The sequence below is a fragment of the Amblyomma mixtum genome, chromosome 3 (assembly GCF_055824585.1).
Source record: "Amblyomma mixtum isolate Tamu chromosome 3, ASM5582458v1, whole genome shotgun sequence".
NCBI lineage: Eukaryota > Metazoa > Arthropoda > Arachnida > Ixodida > Ixodidae > Amblyomma > Amblyomma mixtum.
The window spans coordinates 122,038,266-122,047,718 of record NC_143014.1 but is presented as its reverse complement, the minus strand read 5'-3'; positions in this window follow the sequence as shown (position 1 = coordinate 122,047,718).

Genomic DNA, 9,453 nt, shown 5'->3' with positions numbered 1-9,453 from the left:
CCCGGTGAAGAACTTGCCCAGCATGCGCAGTAGCGTAGCACCTGGGTTCCCGCGCCAATTTCAAATCCATTCAAGGGTGCTCACGCCTAAGCAGTTTGCAGCGACGGGAAAACATTACATCGATTTGAAACTTAATTAACTGCTACCAGGTAGAAACTTCCACACCTCTGTTATTGTGTTCGCGTTGCAAAAGAATAGATCGACCTGATCCCAGCATTACCTGGTTTACACACCGTATAGGGTGCGCTACCGGGGGCCTGGGCACGCCGAGTCAAGTTTGGTCATTTTAGTTTGGAAACCACTTTCGCTCGCGCTGTCCACTACGCGGCAATCAGTTAGCAATTCCTGACCGACATTTCAGTGCGGATGTTTACCCTTGGACGTGTGGACGACGGTGAAGGCAGCAATGCGATGTCATCATTTGGCAAGTTGGAGAAATGCGGCGTCTATTTTCGGGCAAAAATGCTTCCTGGTTCAAAAACAGCGACTGCAGCGGCTATAGTTCCGATAATTTGTTCAGACTGCTCTTGAAGACTGTGGTTTTCCGCAAGGTATCTTTCAAGGAAGCTTTGGTCGTCAGTGTGCTATCCTGTTGTCAGTTGCCATTATTTCTGCGTCGCATGAGGCTCTGCTCAAATTGACCGCCGGCAAGCCACATCTCTCATGTAACAATTGTCTTCCAACTTAAACATACAGTGCTGAGAACATAATTTACTTGCTTAATCTGCTTCCCAACGTTTTTTAGATTTCCCGGCTTAATTTTTTTCTTCATTTATTTTCATTAACTTGAAATTTTTTCCGGACTTCTGTTTTTTTGCCTTATTTAATTTCTTTATCTTTTTCTGGAGACCCTATAAAGGGATATTGCACTGTCCCATAAACTGGGAAAATAAAAATATCAGACATATCAGAAATGTACAGGGTTGGTCAAAAGTTTCCAGGCCAGAAGGTCTGCTTTCGAGCGGTATAAGTAGGCACTTACTACGCCATTAAGACTACCAATGCCGTCAGAGGTGAAAACGACCCTTCTCCCCATCACGGAGATTTTAAGCCTCAAGAGAGGGGTGTGATAAATGCACCACTACCTTGTCGAAAAGCAGACCATGTAGTCTGGGAACTTGTGGCTACCCCTGTACATTTGGTCACTACTATGTGTGTAAATTGAAAACTCGGTATTTCTTTGATTTATTACAGCACAATAATAAAAAAAGCTCACAGCCGCCGAACTAGTCAAAGCAGCTCCCATTTAGATAGGTCCCAAACACGCGCATACCAGCAGGAACTAAATATATATAATGCCAGAGCATCATCTCCCGATGCTCCCAAAACAAGGCGAGGGAACTTGTAGTATATTTTGCCATCCAGAATAGGTGTAAGCACGAAATGCATTAATGTCTTCTTCCGCACAACGCAACAGCTCCATAGAGCGCGCGCCGTACCATGCTGGGGGGATAGTTATATGGACTCTTGTTATTCTTGGCATTATAATCTCCATATTTACCCCGGCCACCTCAGAATCTAACCTTCGGCTGAAGCTGATGCAGTGGTAATTTTTTTTTGTTAGAACATTCCCTAGAACACTATAAGAATGCACCTTAATGCGCTGGATGCATCCATGATTGAACGAAATGCCTTATTCTATATTTTCGACAAGGACTGTCGGCATTACGTAACGCGGGAGCCCGGCGAAAAGCGTCGGCTCCGGCAGAGAGCTTGGTGGAAAGAAGAAAAAGCAGTGGGACGCGGTGGTGAGACTCCGGTATCCCGATGCGATCATATTCGCTGTTGTGGACGTCTCCCCGAGCCACCTGATTCCATCCTCGCGTAGCACTGGTCCTGTAAACACAGCACGCGGGAAGCCATGATGCCGGCTACGCGCAGAGCGGATGAACAACGCCTCATCATTATGGCTCGACTACCCACCATGTGTTCCCTCAACGGCAGTTTTAAATTAAGGCAACCCGAAAGGCAGTGCGTGGTCCGGCTACATTGCTCCTCCCTGAGTGCGCGCTTCCATGATGAGACCACCGGAAAAGAAAGACGCCCGCCACGACACCCGGAGACGTCTATAGCCGACTTCTTTCTTCCACGCGCCTCCGCTGCGGCGTAACTGCCACCACATGTGCTCCAGCCTTTAGAATGTATAGTTACAGATTACTGGTATGCTTCAAGACATCTGTTAAAAATAATGATAACATCTTAGCGGAAATCACGAAGCTGGAAATAAACAAATCTTGTCACCGTTCCCGTCATAGTGAAATGTGGAATGTGCCCACACCACGAGCAAACTACTGCAAAGAATCTTTGTCATACACGCTCCCCCTCTTTGTTAAATCGGTCGGAGCAAGAGACGTTCAATCTTTTTTCTAACTGTAATTCTAAGATTAAGTTATTTCTCTCGTCTTTACCTATGTGAAGTGTGTAGCATGTTTTTAGTCTTTCCTAGTTAACGTTTTTTTATGACTATTGTTTATGTCTATTCGCATTCATTTTCGAAACTTGCTGTGTGTTGAGTGACTGCTGAAAGGTTGCTAATATTTGTGTGTTCCTTTATTTTTTTTTCTTGACCTGTCAAACACTTGTGCCACAATGGTATCTGTATGACTGCCAACTTTTAAGGGGGCAGGACCCGCGTCAAGCCGTTGTCACGGCTTTTGTCCTGTCTCCTCCTCTAAAAAAGGAAATAAAAGGAATTGAATTGAAATTGAATTGAAAAAAGTGACCCTATGGGAATGTAGCACCGCCAGGGAGGCATCCCGCTAAGCCTGCAACTAAGCACGGAGTCGAGTTGCTGTCATTCATCCGCACTCAGCTCCTTGTCGGTGGCGAGGGTGCCGCCGTTACAGGTGTTCGCCTTCGGGCGACCAATGGACCAAGCAACAGGAACACCCTGGTCAGTTTCCTGTGCAGCCGTATGCTCCTGATCAGCTAAACGCCAGCAGCTTTAGGTTAACTGCGCGCCCACTTGTCGGTGAGGAGGCGACCAGAGTAAATTACCCTTGCGGGAGATTTATCCCTGTGACACAGCCGAGGAAGACGATGAAGAGAGGAGCGCATTGCATCAAGTTTGTATTTACGAGCGTACGTTGTTGGGCTAGTCGGTCAATCATGGTGAATACAAGGGGGGGGGGGGGGGGGGGGGTACTGCGCACAAAAAGACAAGGACAAGAAGATAACACAACAAGCGCAGCATTTATTTGTATTTACCTCCACAATTACATAATCGCTACCGGCAGATTCTCTTGCTAATGGTGTCCAAAATTTGCGCATTGCAAAATCTCTCAGCAGCTTTTTCTTGTATCCAATTGCCTAATCGTTTCACCCGTTTATTTTTCCAATTAATGTTTATTTCAATTTATTTTATTTTTCTTTTAATTTATGATTTCATCTTAATTTCTCTGAATTTTCACCCAAAGTTACATCATTAGCTTGGCAATCAAAGTTAAACTAGTAGTTTGGCCACAGTTTACCTTCTTTTGGCTCTCCACACTGAACCCTGGCCAATCCCTCGTCGTGGGTATGTGCCATGCCACCAAGGCAACAACAACGACTTCAGCAAGCTGGTAAAGCCAGCCAGTGAGCGTCGTTGACTCTATCCAAAGGTAGCGCCCAAGACGAAGCCCCTTTGATTGGACGAAAAAAGGCGGAAAGACGGCAGAGGCTATTTAAAGCACCCTACATGGTCAGCAGCTGCTTGGCTCCCGCTAGCTGCCGGGCGTCTCCTGCTACTGCTGAGGCCTCCCGCTCGTAGGGGCTTGGTCCTGACATCCTGCCTGCAGCCCAGATCATGACCTCGTCCTCGTGCAGCCCTCTGGATACACTATAGGGACGGTCGCTAATCCCCGCGGCCACTCCCGGAGCCCTCCTGGCATCGCAGCTGCGCCAGTGTGGGCTGAGACTCCAAGATTTTCCTGAGGCACCTGGAACAAAGCGTCTAGTCCCTGCTGGAGGAACACCAGCAGGGACGCCGACTGCTGGATGCTGCTTCTTCCCTGGGGCTCTCCAGGCCCCGCAGCCCTTCCCCGCCTCCTTCGGACGCCCGCTTCTCCCCCGCCTTCACCCGGCTTCGGACAAGAGCAATGGACTTCCTGAAGGCTCAGAAGCCCGCTCTCCTCCGCATCCACAAGAAGGGCGAGGAGAGGAAAGTGACAATTATCCCACTTCGCCCTTCAAAGGGGACCCGGGCTCCAGGTGGTCCATCACCTGGCACACCACAGAATGCCCTGCAGCCCTTGGAGGAGAGAACTACCACCACAGCCCCTCCCCCACCATCAAAGGCATCTCCTGGGCTTCCCCTCTTCCTCTCTTCCTCTTGGTTTGCTCTCTACGGAGACCAGCGTGCCTCCCCCCTCCTACCTGAGACAGTGCATAACCTAGCCCGCACAGTCCTTTTCCGGCCACGTTCCAAGACCAGCACCTTCCAGAGCCGATGCAAGTTCATGATGGCAACAGAGCTGACCTGAATACCTGTAGTCGCCTCTCTGAGGGTTACCCCCTCCGACAATACCGTGGCTGTGGACACAGCTACCGCAGAGGCACCGGCGGCACTCTTTGAGGTCCAGTGCCTGGCGGGGGTGGCAGTTAGATCACGGCCTGCAGCAGAGAGGAGCTCTTCCATGGGCCATGTCCATGGCGTTTGTGTGGACGTGGGGTTCGCAGATTTCCCGACAGCACTGGAGGCTCCTTCCCCTATCACTGAGATTCAGAATTGCCTGGTCACTCCAGGAGACCTACATCCGCCCCAACGAATCCCATATCCCTAAGTAAGTGGGCTACACAAGCAAAACCTCCTGCCAGTTCATCACCTGTACGGCGGACCCCTGCCTGGAGGCGAGCCATCCTTCCGGACGTTCGCGGGCTGCCATCTTCGTCCACTGCACACTTGCTCAGGCGGAGGTATTGGTGAGTGATGCTCTAGTTGCCGCCGTGGAGCTTGTCTGTGTTAGGGTAAAGCTTGGTCGAGCTGACACAGCTGTGTGAAGTGTATATGCCGAATGCTTGCCGCAGCTGCATGGTCAGTATCACTGGTGGCGACTTCCTGCTCTGCAGGGACTTCAACGTGGCCCATCCGCGGTGTTCCAGGCCATCCGCCTGTTCCAGGCCATGGTGAGGGCGCAGTTTTCCTACCCTCCCGCCGGTCCAGCTTACCAGTGAGCAGCAGCTGGCTATCGAGCGCTCTCAGAGGGCGGCCATTCGTCTCTGCCTGAGCCTACTTCGGCGCTCCCGAATACGCCAACCCAGGGGGAGGCGTGCGCCTGGCCAATGGAACTGCTGGCCTGGCTTAACTTAGCTTCTACAAAGCTTCTAACTTAGCTTCTACTTAGCTTATAACTTAGCTTCTACAAAGCGCATTAAAAAATTCTTGGTGGACAATATTAGTGAAGCGGCGTGCTTTAACATAACAGGCATACCGCAACTTTATTGAGCCCCTTTCCGAGCCCCTATGAGGAAAATTACATTTGACAGTTCAATATAAAGTCAGAAATGTTTTTCAAGAAATCAGAGAGGGTCGAGCGCAAACTCTGGTGCGTTTGGCATGGGATGATCCCTTTCGCAACTCGTTCCACCGGGTAACTGACAGCCACTAACAAGCTTTTGTGGGGCTGGCTCTGAGTGCTCGCCTTCATTGGAGCAGAGGTTGACAGCCATGGGGAGTCTGCTGACAGTCGGTAGCGGGACTGGAAAAAAGCTGGAGAGTGCGTTTGGCGTGGAATGACCCCTTCCGTAACTTGCTCTAACATACACAGGAAGGAAGATATTACACAATCTGGGAGCATGCGTTCATACTGAACAGGCAGAACGCAAGGCAGACATACCGATGGAAATTAGGAAAACAATGCATTGCGATATTAAAGCATGTGCTGCCAGAATAACACGAAGCAAGGATGGAGGGCTCGAAGTATTTAGAAAGGAAATACGGCAATCTGGACGGAATAGTATACACGGACGCTGCATATTACCGAGATAGAGGGGCCGTGACAACAGCAGCGATGGATAAAAACAGAATCAGAACGAGCGCCCCGAGACAAAACACTAAGAGGAGGCGGAAGAAACAGCTATCGCGCTTGTAATCGCACAAACCACGCGCAAATATTCATCACAGGCTCACAACAGGCATGTGGGAATTGCGGTAAAGGTATTAGGACAAAAATGAAGGGACGGATATCTGTAAAATGGGCGCCTGCTCATAGCTGCCTCCGTGGGAATAATGGCGCACACGTCGCCGCCCAAGATCTTGCGTGTGGGCCTCACAGGAAAAGGCGGTAGGGGACCGCGAAAATCTTACCACATATAGGGAAATACTACAAAATTAGATTAAGTAGGAGAGACCCTATACCTACAGAGCACTGGACAGTGAGTAAGGAAGAAGAAGTATTTTGAAAATTGCAAGTCAGCGCCTTTCGACATACAAGCAGACTGCTCAAAAATTGCTCTGGCGACCAGTACTGAGGGGCTGCACCCGAAGATATATCGTTCTCAATAAAAGCTTCTCTCCTCCCCCTGTGTCGAGTTTCAGTGTGGATCCGTCGTGCCTGTATGATTTTAGTGCTCCTACCGGATGAACCGATGGCTTGTTCGCGCCAAGATCTGTTCAGTGGTGGCGCCCGGCAGCACGTTCTACTCATTACCACATGTGGGGCGGTTCTTGTACCTGTTTCGGGCCGGAAAGAAACCGAAGTGTGCAGGTCAAACTGTAGGTATGAGATGCCACAAGAAAAAAAAAAAACATCCAGTACACTTTAGTGAAATTCGTCACCACTGTAGATGCGGCCGAAACCGGGTCGCTGAGGAGGAGAACGGACTTTATTCCCAGAGAAATCAGTTTGAAGAACCTCTCAGCGCATAATTTCAATCGTGAGATTACTGGTCATAAGACTTCTTTGAGATAGCCATGCACGCCGCCTGCAGTGGCCACCGCGCGTCGCCGCGTCTGTTGTGGGGCGCAGTCATCTATCACAAGAGAGATTAACACCACTCATAGCTCGCTTAGCCTCAGAGAGCATCGCCTATTTGTTATCCTGGAAAAAACATGTGAAAGCGCTCGGGAAGCGTAGAATTAGCGCCTAAATTACAGCCTTTCTGTTTGAAAAATTGACGGACGATTACGATAGTCCGTAATGCGAAATTTGAGCGCAGCTCTTCACACGCCACCTGCCACCAGTGGCAGGTGACATTTGAAATGGCATGTGCGTAAATCCGTCTCGTGGGGTAAAAGCCACAAGAGGGCTTTAGTGTCTTCTTTTTTTTTTTTTTTACGGCGGAACGAATCCCTAGCCCGTCAACACAACTGGTCCAAGACCCTTTTAAGCCGAGCACCAGGCCGGTGGAAATCTTGTACCCATTAGAAAACCGGTGGGTACCCGGCGGCTATGGGGATCAAACCCGGCACCTCCCGAATGTGAGGTGTATGCTCTAACTTTTTGCAGTTAGCGACAAAATAAGTGTCTGCTTGCAGAGTGCACGGTTGTATTGTATCTACTGCCATTGGCTACAAATCAGCGCCTATGGACCAGCAAAGAGGGAAATTATCTATGCGGCAGAATAAAGGCAAGCCTGGTGGACATGTGCATGGATACATTAAGAGAATTTACTGTAGGAAAACATAAGAGTGAAAGGCAGGATGAGGAATAGACTTTGAAAGAACCGATTACGATAGTTGATAATGCAAAATTTGAGCGCCGCTCTTCACACGCCACCTGCAGCGGCTGTTAGGCTGCTAGCTACCCTCCGGGTTCTTCCCGTGACAGCCACCTCCAGGGTGGCGTTCCACTGCGCTACTTTGACAACCGGTTACGCCGACTACGCAGACGACAACGCGGAATTCAGGAACGGGCGCCAAAGAGCTGCGTTCTATAACAAATGCACAAGCTGCATTTTATATTACACTTCTCAGATTCTTTTGTTATTATCCCAACAAAACAGTCGAAATTCGTGTGCAAAATTTCTTTTATGCCAGAACTAGCCCACTGCCCTCTAATCAATGCTGGAGCCTCTTTAGCGGCTGGTTCTGTTCCTATATGAAACTTAGGGAGAAGCTTCATGGCCAGCGGATCTATTAAAGGACCATGTGACCACTCAGAATGTCACTGCAGCTTCGCGTTTTCAACGAGTCCGTTTAAAGGCGTTGGCTTTATTTTTTATCATCGTGCATAGAACTGTTCAAGATGGAAATGGAAGGAGAGACTGAGCAAAATGAATTGTGATACGCAGGCTGGCGCAGCTACTCTTAACACGCCGCCGACGCCCAGTGGCGACAGTGTTCTGCTATTCTTCAGCACGCCATATTGGGTTCGGTGTCGGACCGCGGCTGTGGCGGTATTTCGAAGGAGGTAAATAGAAAAACATCGGCGCACATCCAATAACATCAGACGGTCTGTACCAATGAGTACCTCTGCACTACGGCGCTCCTGAGAGCACAGTGCACAGTGTTCTTTCGGCACGAAAAAAAAAATTATGACGCGAACAAATCACTCTCCCATTTTTTCCCCCCATCATCTTCTTTGGCATATTTTTGGCTTCATCAATTCTGTGACATGCTACATGTGCATGTCACAGTGTTCGGAGAAGCTTCTTCCTAATAGGGGTCTCCAATGAGCATGTTTAACGAGTGCAACTGCCTCGATTAAAGGAAACGTAAAGGGAACTCAAGTCTCCCAAGTGTTTCCCTCTTGCGAGGATGACCGCATCTTCGTTGCAGGAAATTTTCCAACTGGTACAGAAAGGATGACGGGGGTGGGCTGTTCGGAAAAAAAAAAGAGCCGTAGTGCTAGCCCTCAGACTAATGTTGATTTCATCACATCTGCTATTTAAGCTGTTCCACTTACAGCTTCGACAAAGGCAACAGGACATGAAACGAGCCCTAAAGCTCGTGCAAAAAGGCTAAGGTAGGACAGCCTTCGAAGAAGGATCGTCGCGCGGACCTTCGCCTCTTTTCGCCGCCGTCTGTCGCCAAAGTCGGTGCGTGGTAACACAGACGAAAAAAGAAGCGTCCACCTAGCGCACGGCAGAGGCAGGTGCTCTCCTGGCGCCTTTCTTCCGCCTCTTCCCATGGGCTAGGTGTCGCCATCGTTGGGCACGTAAAATCAGAAAATGAATTCACAACCAAAACAACGCCTCCGCTCAGCACGCGGCGAGGAGAATAAGGAAAAGGGACGAAATGTCGCTATGCATTTATTTTTTTTAGCGCGAAAGCGCTACTTCAATAGCAAAGCTGAAAAAGGCCTTGCGCTGCTGACCGCAGCACAGCTGAGGCAAACATTTCATGGGCCCTACCACTGTTCTAAGACTCACTGTGACTATTCGCCATTTTCTGTGGGGCATCTGTCCGTCATCGGTGGCGTGATAAAGATCTGCCAGCAACTGACAGGTGCCCTCACTGCGGCGCTGCACCGGACATTTGTGATGTGCGGCACCTGTTGTGGACTTGCCCAGCGACGGCCCCTATTAGAAAAC